This window comes from Pectinophora gossypiella, chromosome 20 (assembly GCF_024362695.1).
Source record: "Pectinophora gossypiella chromosome 20, ilPecGoss1.1, whole genome shotgun sequence".
NCBI classification, from domain to species: Eukaryota; Metazoa; Arthropoda; class Insecta; order Lepidoptera; family Gelechiidae; genus Pectinophora; species Pectinophora gossypiella.
In genome coordinates this window covers 7,074,183-7,086,644 of record NC_065423.1, presented here as the reverse complement: position 1 = coordinate 7,086,644, position 12,462 = coordinate 7,074,183, and positions in this window count along the sequence as shown.

Below are 12,462 nucleotides of genomic sequence, written 5' to 3'. Positions count from 1 at the left end.
TTCTTTCGATTTATCATCATAGTTACCTCTATAACTGAGACAGCGAGTAAATTTTATATGCATAAACCTCTGTCACTGAGATAACATTGTTTGTTTACTCATTCTTATTCTACCCACGAATTCCACACGTAATTCCAAGAACGTAAGTACAAATTTTGAGCTTCAATTACCTTCATTTTTAGTTTCGCTTTACTATCTTATTTTATTTAATTTAATTATCGCACCTGTATAACTGAAATAACCTGTATTCTCACCTCTATTAATGGAACCCTCTGTAAATGAGACAGATATTTATTTATACCTGTATATCTGAGACACTAGGTAAGTGGAATACCTCTATAAGTGAAACGACATTGCAGGTCCCTTGATGTCTCACTTAACCAGGTTTCACTGTATTAATATAACGTTATATATCCCTCCATATTCCTACTACTCTAGGCCATATTCCTGCTCTTGGTCAAGCCATAACTCGTGAAGTGTAAAGAGCTCTAACAGTCCATCTCGGAGATCTCGAAGAAAAAGTGAAGCGGTAATGAGTGCTGATCCACTGCGCGAGCGCAGGCCGCGCTTTCTAATGTGCGCGCACGGTGCTCCAATTATGTCTTACACTCATGGACTTGTAACAGAGGATAATGTCAGAAACAGTCATTTTGAAGAAGGGTGAGCATTGGTAATTGCTGTATGACTATTAGTCGATATAGGTACTATTTTTATCGTCAGATGAAGATATAGGTAATTTTAGATGAAGTAGTCTGATTGTTCCACGTCTCTTTCTCCAGATTAGGACTTTGGGATTTGGGGCATTGACCGTAGAATCACATTTCTATAACGGTTAGACTATGAGACACACATCAAGACATACACACACATAATCTCACGCACGTAATCCAAGGGTTAATGGAGTGAGGAGAGCCACAAGGTCATCAAACACCACTTGCAGCCAACGGGCAACCTGTCACCAGCTGTTCAAGATCTTCGGACACAGATAAAAAAGAAGAGTAGCTTCAGTATTATCTACCCTTCCTTATAAAAATTTTCTCTATCTTTATAAGTAAGGGTAGATAATATCCATTAGGTATCTATCGATCTACGCGTATACCTTGGTTATATATATATACGTGTATATGTAGACATTATTTTTCGTACAAAGAGAAATTATTTAAATCTGGCATTCAATGACATTATATATAAATTAAGTGTAGGAGAGTGTAGATATTGTTACCTAATAAGATTCTTTGAGTTTTGAAGACTCATTTTAAAGTGTACTGTCTTTTATTTCAAACGGTTCGCTTCAGTACATGTGGTTATGTAACATATTATAAGTATACAATGCTGCTGATTCCTGTAAACACCGTCTAATTTTATTTTAAGTTATACCTGTCATTTTCTTATTCGCCGAAAAGGGAAAGAACGGTTAATCGACGGGCATAAAATTTATGGAACACACGTCAATTTAAGGTTGGAATTTAAAAAAAACCCAAATGTATTGGCCAATAACCCGACAGAATTAAGTTGACAGCACACGTCAAACGGGTTGTATACCAGCGAGATGTCTATTCATTTTCACTTTAAAATTAACAGTTGTCAATCATCCGTCTCTTTCCTTTTCGGCAGATAAGAAATTGACGGGTATAACTTAAAATAATATTAAGAGGTGTCTGCAGGAATCGGGGCCTATGGCTTCAGTTATATTTGACCTGGCACAATCGAAATTCAAATTCTTTTTGGCTAATAATATACACTGGTACGATTTTCAAATGTTATTGCATAATATACCTATCTATCTAGATACAATTTTACGATATATTCTCGTTGTGAGTTTTCCCAAAGCAAGGATAAAGTGCTATAAAAAACAAAAAAGGATTCTTTTTACCATCTGTTGCGAGAGAGGACGTTACACAAAGAGCATTCTCTCTAAAATACACAAGAACAATTGCATTTTCTAAAACAGCACACGCTCGGCGCCCCAAAGAAGTCGCATATATCAAAGTGGCTCATATAAATAAAACGAAACAGTGGAAATGAAAACCCCTCCCGAACACGAGACAGAACGCTCTGAACAAATGAAGGGAAACAGTGCAATAAAGAAAAGGTGTTCAGATAAAATTGAACAGCTTCGTAAGGCACGCATTAACTGGATTAGTTTTGGGACATTCCGTTTCGAGAACTATTTACTTCAATAAAATGACTTTCCAAGAGCGACACAGACTGTAATAAAAATGTATAGGATTGACATAAGGTGAATTGACAATCCCATATTTAATTTATCACTGTCAAAAACTTGTATGGGAAGTAAAAAAGGTATCCCCTACCATAGAGTAAAGAGTAATATTACGTATAGAACGGCCGGACAAAATTCGTATCAGACGCCGAACTCATCCCCTTTGGGATTTACTTTAAATCTTAAATCAAACTCAAACTTTTTGTCTCGCTCTCTCGATATTTTTGTATAGTGTCCAGAGTGTGTAACAGCCTCCGTGGTCCATGGTTCGAGCGTAGGGCTCACGATCGGAGGTCCCGGGTTCAAATCTCGGTGGGGACATATCACAAAAATAACTTTGTCATCCCTAGTTTGCTTAGGACATTATAGGCTGATCACCTGATTGTCCTAAAGTAATATGATCCGTGCTTCGGAAGGCACGTTAAGCTGTTGGTCCCGGTTACTACTTACTGATGTAAGTAAAGAGTCGATACATGAGCCATGTCAGGTGCCTTTGGCGGTTCAATAGTAATCCTGACACAAGGGTTGATGAGGTTGGTAATTTACGTCACAACCCACACGATAGAAGAAGAGTGTGCCTCTACTATAGAGTGCTCCTAGCATAAATAACATAATTCAACTTACACTGGACATATCCTAATAATAAAATTAATTGAAACAGATCAGATAAAAAACATTGTAGTGAATTTGTAATACATTTCCCAATATAAAAATGTAGCTGGCATGAAAAATTGCCGAATTATTTTCACAATATTTATCTAGATTATTCACTAGTAATGTATATGTGTTTCAAGATTTCTTCATATAAGTTTGCTAACAAGACCTGGGAGTGTGGGTGGGTTTTATGCAGTTAGTAATAGAGGCTATAATGGCATGTTAGTTTAGTTTCGGTGGAATCACGCGAGTTAGAATCGACAAGCAGGACGCACGCAACCGTCTCGCACTAGTAAGTTGATAGGGTGACTATGGTTTGAGGTTTTAGTGGGACAAAAAGATTCAAGTCTGATTGGCTCAGACAATATGACGATATTACACGTGACTTTAGGTTTTTGGATTTGAATTTGGAAAATATAACTATTGTTTCATTATGATTATCCGCATATGTATATTATGTACTCAATACTATTACTAATAGGTACTAGCTATCGGAATGGAGATACTTGAATGATTTGATGACTTTTGTGATCATGAAACAAAATGGGGGAAGTAAGAATGAAAAAATCTGAAATAAAAACCATGAAAACCTTCGATCATATATATCACAATAGTACACAGACTGATAATTCGATTCAAGGGCTAGTCCTAAACCAACAATCATGGTTACCCTACCAAAAAAAAAGCTAATAAAATCACTGATTTGTGTACTACCGAATTTAGCAAGGCTTACGCAATATGAATCCGCTTGTAGAATTATGGAACTAACAATTAGAAATCGTCTGTTATTGTTTTAACTATTATTCTATATTAGGCTTAATTACTCCTAATTTTAGTAACCCAAGGTAATGTACATTATTTATAACTGCATGCATTTTATATAACAATATTGGCCCCGATTCCTGCAGACACCGCCTAATTTTATTTTAAGTTATATCCGTCATTTTCATATCCGTCGAAAAGGAAAGGGACGGATGATTCACAGCTCTTAATTTTAGGAAGAATGAGTAAATGAATGTGTCGGGTAGCACCATTGTTTACATAAAATGCTTATGTTTGTTATAATTACTTAATAACACTTCTTTTAATTTCTCTGCTCAAAAGCGCAGATATATTGAATAAAATATCGTCTATATAGTTTGGAAGTTACATCTTAGAAGGTTCATGTTGATCTATGTTATTCATACTAACAAAAAAGATCACAAAAGGATAAGATGTTCAAGCCAACCCCACATTAACCTCGCCCTAAAACGAAAAATCGTTTAATTTCATTCATAGGATCATCAGAGAACATCTATTCAAAGTCAAAATTTAGCGCCATTCTTTAGCCCTCTAATTATGCTGAAGAGAAGAAGTAGAGCTAGATTTTCAATAACAGTGTTATTCTTAAATTAAATAGCTACCACATAATGCATATACCCCACACGCCATGCGCCGCACGCCTCGCTATATGTTTCGGTATCTTCATATAAGACCAGATAAGACCAAAGTACACGGCCTCTGTGGTCCAATGGTTGAGCGTTGTGCTCACAATCCGGAGCTCCCGGGTTCGAATCCTGGTGGGGACAAATCACAAAAATCACTTTGTGATCCCTACTTTGGTTAGGACATTACAGGCTGATCACCTGATTGTCCAAAAGTAAGATGATTCGTGCTTCGGAAGGTACGTTAAGTCGTTGGTCCCGGTTATAACTAATACAAGTACGTAGTCGTTACATGTCAGGGGTCTATGATGGCTCAGTAATAACCCTAACACCAGAGTTGATGGGGTTGGTAATCCACCTCACTTGTGGGAATGTGGGTTTCATCACGATGTTTTTCCTTCACCGTTGAGCACGCGATAATCATTTATGATCCAAACGTGAATTGGAAAACAAATTCGACAATCATTGGTTTAGTCCAGTGCTGGATTTGAACCTGCGACCTGGCTGTTTAATTACACTCCAACCAAGCAATGAAGAGTCAGTAGTACCATGAATGATCATCATCATGAATGATTTTCAGTCGACAAGCGTCTAGACATTGGCTGAACCTGTCAAATTTTCAAGTAAGATAAGCGAACCTTGTAAAAACCGGGATAAAGCTAAGGCGATCTCGGCATTGAACTTCTCCACAAAATAATAAATGTCAAAGTAACGGTTTATTTTGTGCCGCTTGCGTTTGAGACGTCAGGGTGTTGGGGGTTGGAGGCTATAGCCTTTATTAGGGAACTGGGGCGTAGGTTAAGAGAGAGGGGGTCCGATATGCGTGCGGGCTCTTTCTTGGTGCAATGGTTGTCCATCGCCATACAACGTGGTAATGCGGCGAGTGTAATGGGGACCTTTGCGCCTGGAATAACTCGGGGGGGATTATTTGACGATTAGACACGTAAGGTCTTGAATTGTTAATTTCTAATTGTATTAATGTTTAATTTGTAATTTTGTAGAGGTAGTCTTAGATTTCTTTTGTATAAATTGGCCATCAGTATAGATTGTAAGTTATTTTTGTCATTTAACACTTTTATTTAATTAAAATTTTTAATAAAGAATAATGTAATTATAAAAAAAATGAGAGGTTATTATAAAGTTAGTGATTATTTAGAAAATAACGGTTACAATTTCTTAATACGATTATACCGTTTTTAGCAAAGCCTAATTTTGGCGGTAATTAATACTAATTAAAGAAGAAAATGAAATATATGTTCCACTCTCACTGTTCCGTGAAGTGCAATAAAAAGTATGATAGTGATCTTTCACTTCATAAAAGAGATAAGTACTTATTCGACTCAAATTCGTTAATCATTTATAATATATATTCGTTAATTTATTTTTGAGGTTCAGTCTGAACCTCAAAAAGTGTATTATTTCATAAGATTTGTGTCTGTAACCTGTTACGTGTGTTTATTAAATAAATAAATAAATAAATATAATTTTCGCCAAATTAACTATTAATCCGTGGTAATATCGACAAGGAAAAGATAGGATAATTGTTATTGAGTGAATACGCCTTTGTACCGTATATATTCTTTATAGTCATTCTTCAAGGTGACTATTGAGCCTTCGAAGGCCCCTGAAATAACGGCCCCCGTGGTCCAGTGGTTGAACGTTGTGCTCATGATCCGGAGGTCCCGGGTTCGAATCCCGGTGGAGCAAATCACAAGCATCTCTTTGTGATCCCCAGTTTGGTTAGGACATTGCAGGCTGATCGATCACCTGATTGTCCAGAAGTAAGATGATCCGTGCTTCGGAAGGCACGTTAAACTGTTGGTCCCGGTTACTACATACTGATGTAAGTACGTAGTCGTTACTTGAGTCACATCAGGAGCCTTTGGCGGCTCAATAATAATCCTGACGCCAAGGATGATGAGGTTGGTTATCCACCACTCAACCCACACGATAAGAAGAAGAACAATCCCATAATTCAATAAGGGACTTTTAGCATATGTAAATCCTAGAGAATCCTAGAGATTGCTACTTAGCAATAAGGCCGCCTATTGTACTAATTCTATTTCTCTTTTGTTTTGTTTTTTGTTTTTTCCTGTTTGTGCAATAAAGTATTTGTTATGTTATGTTATGTTATCCTCGAAGGTTAAGAACTCATCAACCCATGGTATTTTCAAAACCAGCAATTTGGTAAAAATATTACAATTTACCAGTCGCAATTGTACTGAACATAATGATGATCATCAGAATGTGTTGAAACTGTAAACGTTTCCATTTTTTAAACGAAATAACGGCCTCCGTGGTCCAGTGGTAGAGCGGCTCACGATCCGGAGGTCCCGGGTTCAAATCCCGGTAGGGAAATATCACAAAAATTACTTTGTGATCCCTAGTTTGGTTAGGACATTACAGGCTGATCACCTGATTGTCCGAAAGTAAGATCCGTGCTTCGGAAGGCACGTTAAGCCGTTAGTTCCGATTACTACTTACTGATGTAAGTAAGTAGTCGTTAATGAGTCATGTCAGGGGCCTTTGGCGGCTTAATAGTAACCCTGACACCAGGGTTGATGAGGTTGGTATCCCACACGAAAGAAAGAAAGCATACGAAACAACTACGAAATTCACAGACTTTGTAACTTATAAACACGTCGTGTGGTTCACTGGCTTGCTTCTCAAACGGGGAGCGCCGTTTCGAACCTCGGTCCCGGATTTGCCTCAATGAGTTATTAATTTATTGCAAGTGCAGTTGTCATTAACACAGTCGGCTCGACCATTATAGACAGCGATACGGCTCACCACCTAACTTGACTAACGTCAGACACCCCCCTCTTCCCTCTCTCCCCCTTCTACCCTGTTTTCATCCGACGTAACGCAACGAATGTCATTTTATCTTGGTATAATGGAAACAGTACCTCAAGTCAGGTGGGGGTAACCACAAACGGTGAGTCACCATCACGATCTAAACACTGGTTATACTTACATTTCACGCTTGACTCTATTTTTTGCGAAACTTCACGCAACGTCCCTTTGAGGAGGGGTCAGAGGAAAACACAGTAATTAATGAATATTCAATAAAGTTAAATGTACAGTAGACAATGCCCGTTACAGATGCTTATAATTACAATACAATAATTTAAGAAAAGTTTTAGTATACCTAGGTAGGATTGCAGCTCAAATACCACTCAAAGAAACAAAGAAAGAAAGAAAGGAAGACAAAAAAGGAAAGTTTAAAAGCAAATCGTTAACTTTAGACATAACGTTTACATACGTACGCTTTTCTTAATATTATGAAATCAAATCAAATATACTTACTTTATTGCTCACAAACTAAACATACAAACATTTATCAACAGTACAATTGGGCGGCCTTAATGCTCTGAAGCAATTACATCCAGGCAACCAATATCAGGAATCAGCCATAAAAAACTTTTATGCGGGACGACGCAAGAACAACGGGTATAAACTATAGTTAATATTTATACGAATACACTAAGTATAGTATAATAATACATACTCAATATATATATAATATATAATAATAATAAAAAAGTTTATTTTACGACACACATATACATTTACAACATTAAAATACTTACAAAATATAAATAAAATAATAAATAAAAATAGTAAATAATAAATAATTATAATTTAAATAATTATATATACGCGCAATACATATTTAATGTAGGTAAGTATTCTATGTTTTTCTTTACTCCCAGTTCAGCAGAAAATTATCTAATAGGAAGTTTACTTACTCACATAACACACTATTTCCGAATTACAATGAACCTTTAAATGAATGGGCCTTTCCAGACTACGTTCCCCAAAAAATAATATAGATGGCGCTGTACAACCCAAGTAGCAATCAAGAATTGTGATTAAGTCATATATGTCTAAACTTTAGCTAAAGTGAGATTTATCCAAATCAAAAAGGACTTATTAGGACTTCATAAATTCATTTCCTTCTTTAATACTATATAGTTTTCAACAAATCCTACTTTAGATAATTTAGAATACACAAAACCAAGTTAAGTATTCACAAAACTATTTAGTCTTATCTCAGCCTAATGTTAAGTCTACAAGTATTCTTTTACTTTACTCAGATTATTTAAAGGCTCACTTAACACTAAATTGATTTAGTGAAGTATCAGTTTAGTCTTGTAAAGTAAAAATTGATTGCCTAGATATACTTAAGGCAATTTTTATTATTTGTTGCTCCTATACAAGACTGTTTTATTCTTTTTTGACTACAATAAGTAAAACATAAGAAAAGTCTATTCAATGGACGATAAAATCGAAATAGAAGCAAGCAAAAAGATGGATGAAGACCAAATAATAAAAGGATCTGGTGGTTTTCGAAGGCAGAATATTAAATACAGAAAATTAACCTGTGATAATGCACATCCCACTGTTTTTGTTAGCGATGCGATATATTCTTCATTGCCATCATTTTTTTTATATCGATTGGTATAACACAATCATTTAATTTTGGCAAAAAAATCGTAAGTTCCTGTTTTTCAAATCCGATCCTGCGTGTGGCGGCCCAGGTACCTACGTCTCGCACAAATCTTCTCAAAAATGACTAAGCTAGTCTAACCTAGTCTAAGCGCACGGCAAGACTACACCATGAAAAAACGAGTTTTATATTAAAACCTGCTAAGTTAAAATATAAAATTAGGTACCTATTAGTCTAATAATAAATAAATCCAATCAAAAACATAAATGTGAAATGAGAGCCAAGTTCAATATTATGCAATGCTTTGGTTGTTGACTTTAACGACAAAAGAAGTGAGATCTAAATGGGTGCCAAGTTCAATGGTCAGTCCTGAAATTTATTTATAAGTAACAGTATAACATATCATATCTTCTTATAACATAAGATAATATATTGTAGCCTAAAGTCTGTCTTATTGTAGGTAAGTACATATTATTATCTTCGTAACGCGTGGGTCCTTTTAAAAGGACAAATTCAAAACTAAAAGTCGATTTTATAGGTATAAAACATTTGAATACCTATTAAACTCGTTTAAGATTCACGTTAAGTAAAAAAAAAAATATGCCAGTAAAATGGATGAGAGTTGTGTTGTATCGTGGGCGAAAAGCTGGCAACCTATCACCGCTAAACACATGTTCCAACTTGCTTACCTACCCTTAAAGTACTTGTCGAATGTGGCATCAAGTGGTTTTATGATCACTTAGTGTTCTGCCTACCCCGATAGGGCATACAGGCGTGATTGTATGTTATGTTAAGTTAATCTACATACCTACCACAAAAAGACCGGCTGTCATGAGTTTTGATTACTTACTGATACTTACATCTATAGTTAGGTACAGGCACTAATTAGGTATTTATGTTAAACGTTCATGATAGAATCTAATTATTAAAAAGTTGCCAGTTTTTTTTATTTTTTCCTTTATATTCATCTAATTACCTATCTGCACACCAAATTTTAACTCTCTAGGTCATCTGGAACTGGGTTAGAGTTTTAATAAAAATGAGTCAGTCAGTCAGTCAATGATAAAAATGAGGATTTTGGACATATCTAAATAACCGTTTGAGATAAGCTTATGAAATTTAGAACACTTATATATGTATCTCACAAGTCTCAATATATGAGCCAAATTTGATACGTTTATGTGAAATAGTTTTTGATTTATGAGGGGGTCAAAAGTGGCTCCAAATGGTTCGTGTAATAATACACACGGTGCGGCTCGCCAGTTCTATTTCTTGAACTTGGCTTGACATGCTACCGCGTGTCTAGATACTTTTCTTTCTTCTTTCATTCTTTCTTTTAATAATTTTAAAAATGTACCTATTTTTAACTAAGCTTTATTCACAATCATAAACAAAACATATCTATTTTAAGTTTTGTGTATGGTTAAATGCATTTAAAGTGGACATTAGATTCGATTCCTTTATTTTTTTAGCTTGATAAAGACATCGGGAATTTGGCCGCCTTTTTTAACAATAATGTTTTAGGTGGGATTAGAAACTACCGCGCACACACGACGTTAATCATATTGCAAGGGTTCTTCGTATATACAATATTCAACGGATACTCGTTAATTTTTACAATAATCACATTGTTTTGGCAATTAGAAGCGCGGTGATCGTACCTACTTTGCGTCAGCGAACCATGTAGGTACCTATGAGAATGTATGCGCGGAGACTCATTAGCAAATTGAGTTTATGTTTGTTAGTTCCAATTGTGATAAATATTAAATAATTAAGTAAATCACATTCCTATCCAAGTAAGAACTCAGCATAACAATATTTTTTTATCTTCCACGAGTCGAAAAACTTACCCCTCAAACAAACATACTTTCCATAGGTTTTAAGCTTGTTCGATTTTAATTGTTACTTGTTACATAGATAATTCTGGCACAGAATAAACAAACATGATTTTACGACATTACTTTACTTAATCAAAATAGAGGATCACTTTAGATATAAGAGTTTTAAGTAAGAATTCACTAAATACTTTTTGTCTTAAGTTGGTATACTCCTAGACAATTGAAGTTTAAATTTATCTTAACTAGTACTTGATGAAGTGCAACTTGACTTTACTTTTCTAAACTGATTCTTACGAAATCAATTGTTTCTAAAGTCTTACTTCATTTAGAAAAATATTACTTAACGCCATTTTGCACTTACAGGAAGAAAACATGTAATATTTTTTTGACAATATTATCGTCAAAAACTGAAGTAAATTAATATATATTTCTGTTGTAGTAACAATTACTGCGTTCAGCTGTCACATATTAATAGAAAATGAATTTCTCTATACTATATGTCACCATTTTTTTTATTTGCTGAATAATCAATCCAAATTTTATTATTATTTTTCTGGTATATTAAAGGCCCTTCTGTTTTTTAACACTTTCTATCGATTTTACACGAGAAACAATCATGCGTTTATAATTTCCTGTATGTGAAACGGCAGAATAACCTTTTGTTAAAACAACTTAACAAATATTTTAGACGCCATTTTCTTACAGACTTCATTTCTTGTGTTAATATAAATGTTCGCCATTATATTCTAAAATAAAGACGCGTGAAGTAAAAATCGTTTTAGTATGACCTGAAGTTTTACTTCGTTAAGTTACAATTGACTCAGTGCAATTCAATCCTATAGTCTTAACTAAGTATTGTAGATATCTTCAAGTATACATTCTTGGTATTAAGTGATACTACAAGAATTCTAAGTTTAGAATATGCAAGAACATTGTCTAAAGTAGGGTTTAAGTCTGACTTAGCGTTGTCTTAAGTCTGTCTTGTATAAGAGTTAAAGTATGTGCCCACTTTTACTAAACTGTATCTTCAAGATATCTTGAGGGATATCTTGGAGACCTATAAGACTTATCCAAGACAAGGGTTTGATTTAGTCTACTTGCCTTCAAGATATCTACAATTCTCTTTTAAGACAATCGGTTGCTACTTGGGAAAGTTGCCTTCGTTTAACCTTCTAATTTAATAATTTGATCTTTGGGTACACAAACATCTTCCACCCTTTATTATTCTGATCAAAATAAATATATAAAAAAATAGGTAACTACCTAACAACATAATTCTATGATATGCATTCCAAATATCAAGCAACGATTATTTTATATATGCATCTGCCATCACAATATATTTTCAAATAATTATGTACCCGAGGAATGTCAAAATTATCACCTTAAATCTGTACAACGCCATCTATATTGTTTTTGGAAAACATAGCGTGGAAATTCCCTCATTAATTACTCGTTAAGTAGATGAAAGGCAATGAAAGGCAAAAAACCGTTATGTAGAAACTAACCGGGGTAAGCAGAGACTATAGAATTCCATTTGCTTCGATCCTGACACACTTCTCTTGCTTCCTCCACATTCCCCCCCGGTGGAAAATAGGCGTGAGTTTATGTATGTATGTATGTATGTAGAAACTAAAAAAATATTTCCACCAATTAGATTTAACTTGAAAAACATTGTTTACATACCAACTAGTTATAACTAAGAGATTACATAAGCAATTAAAGTACCTAATAATAGTAGTTAGGTTGTTATTGTTACGATAACGTATTATGTTAGGTAAGAATAACATTATAACATAACACATTATGATAATCAATAGTGACAGTAATAAGTTTAAAAACCAAAACCCGAATACGGAAAAATCTCAAAAAAGT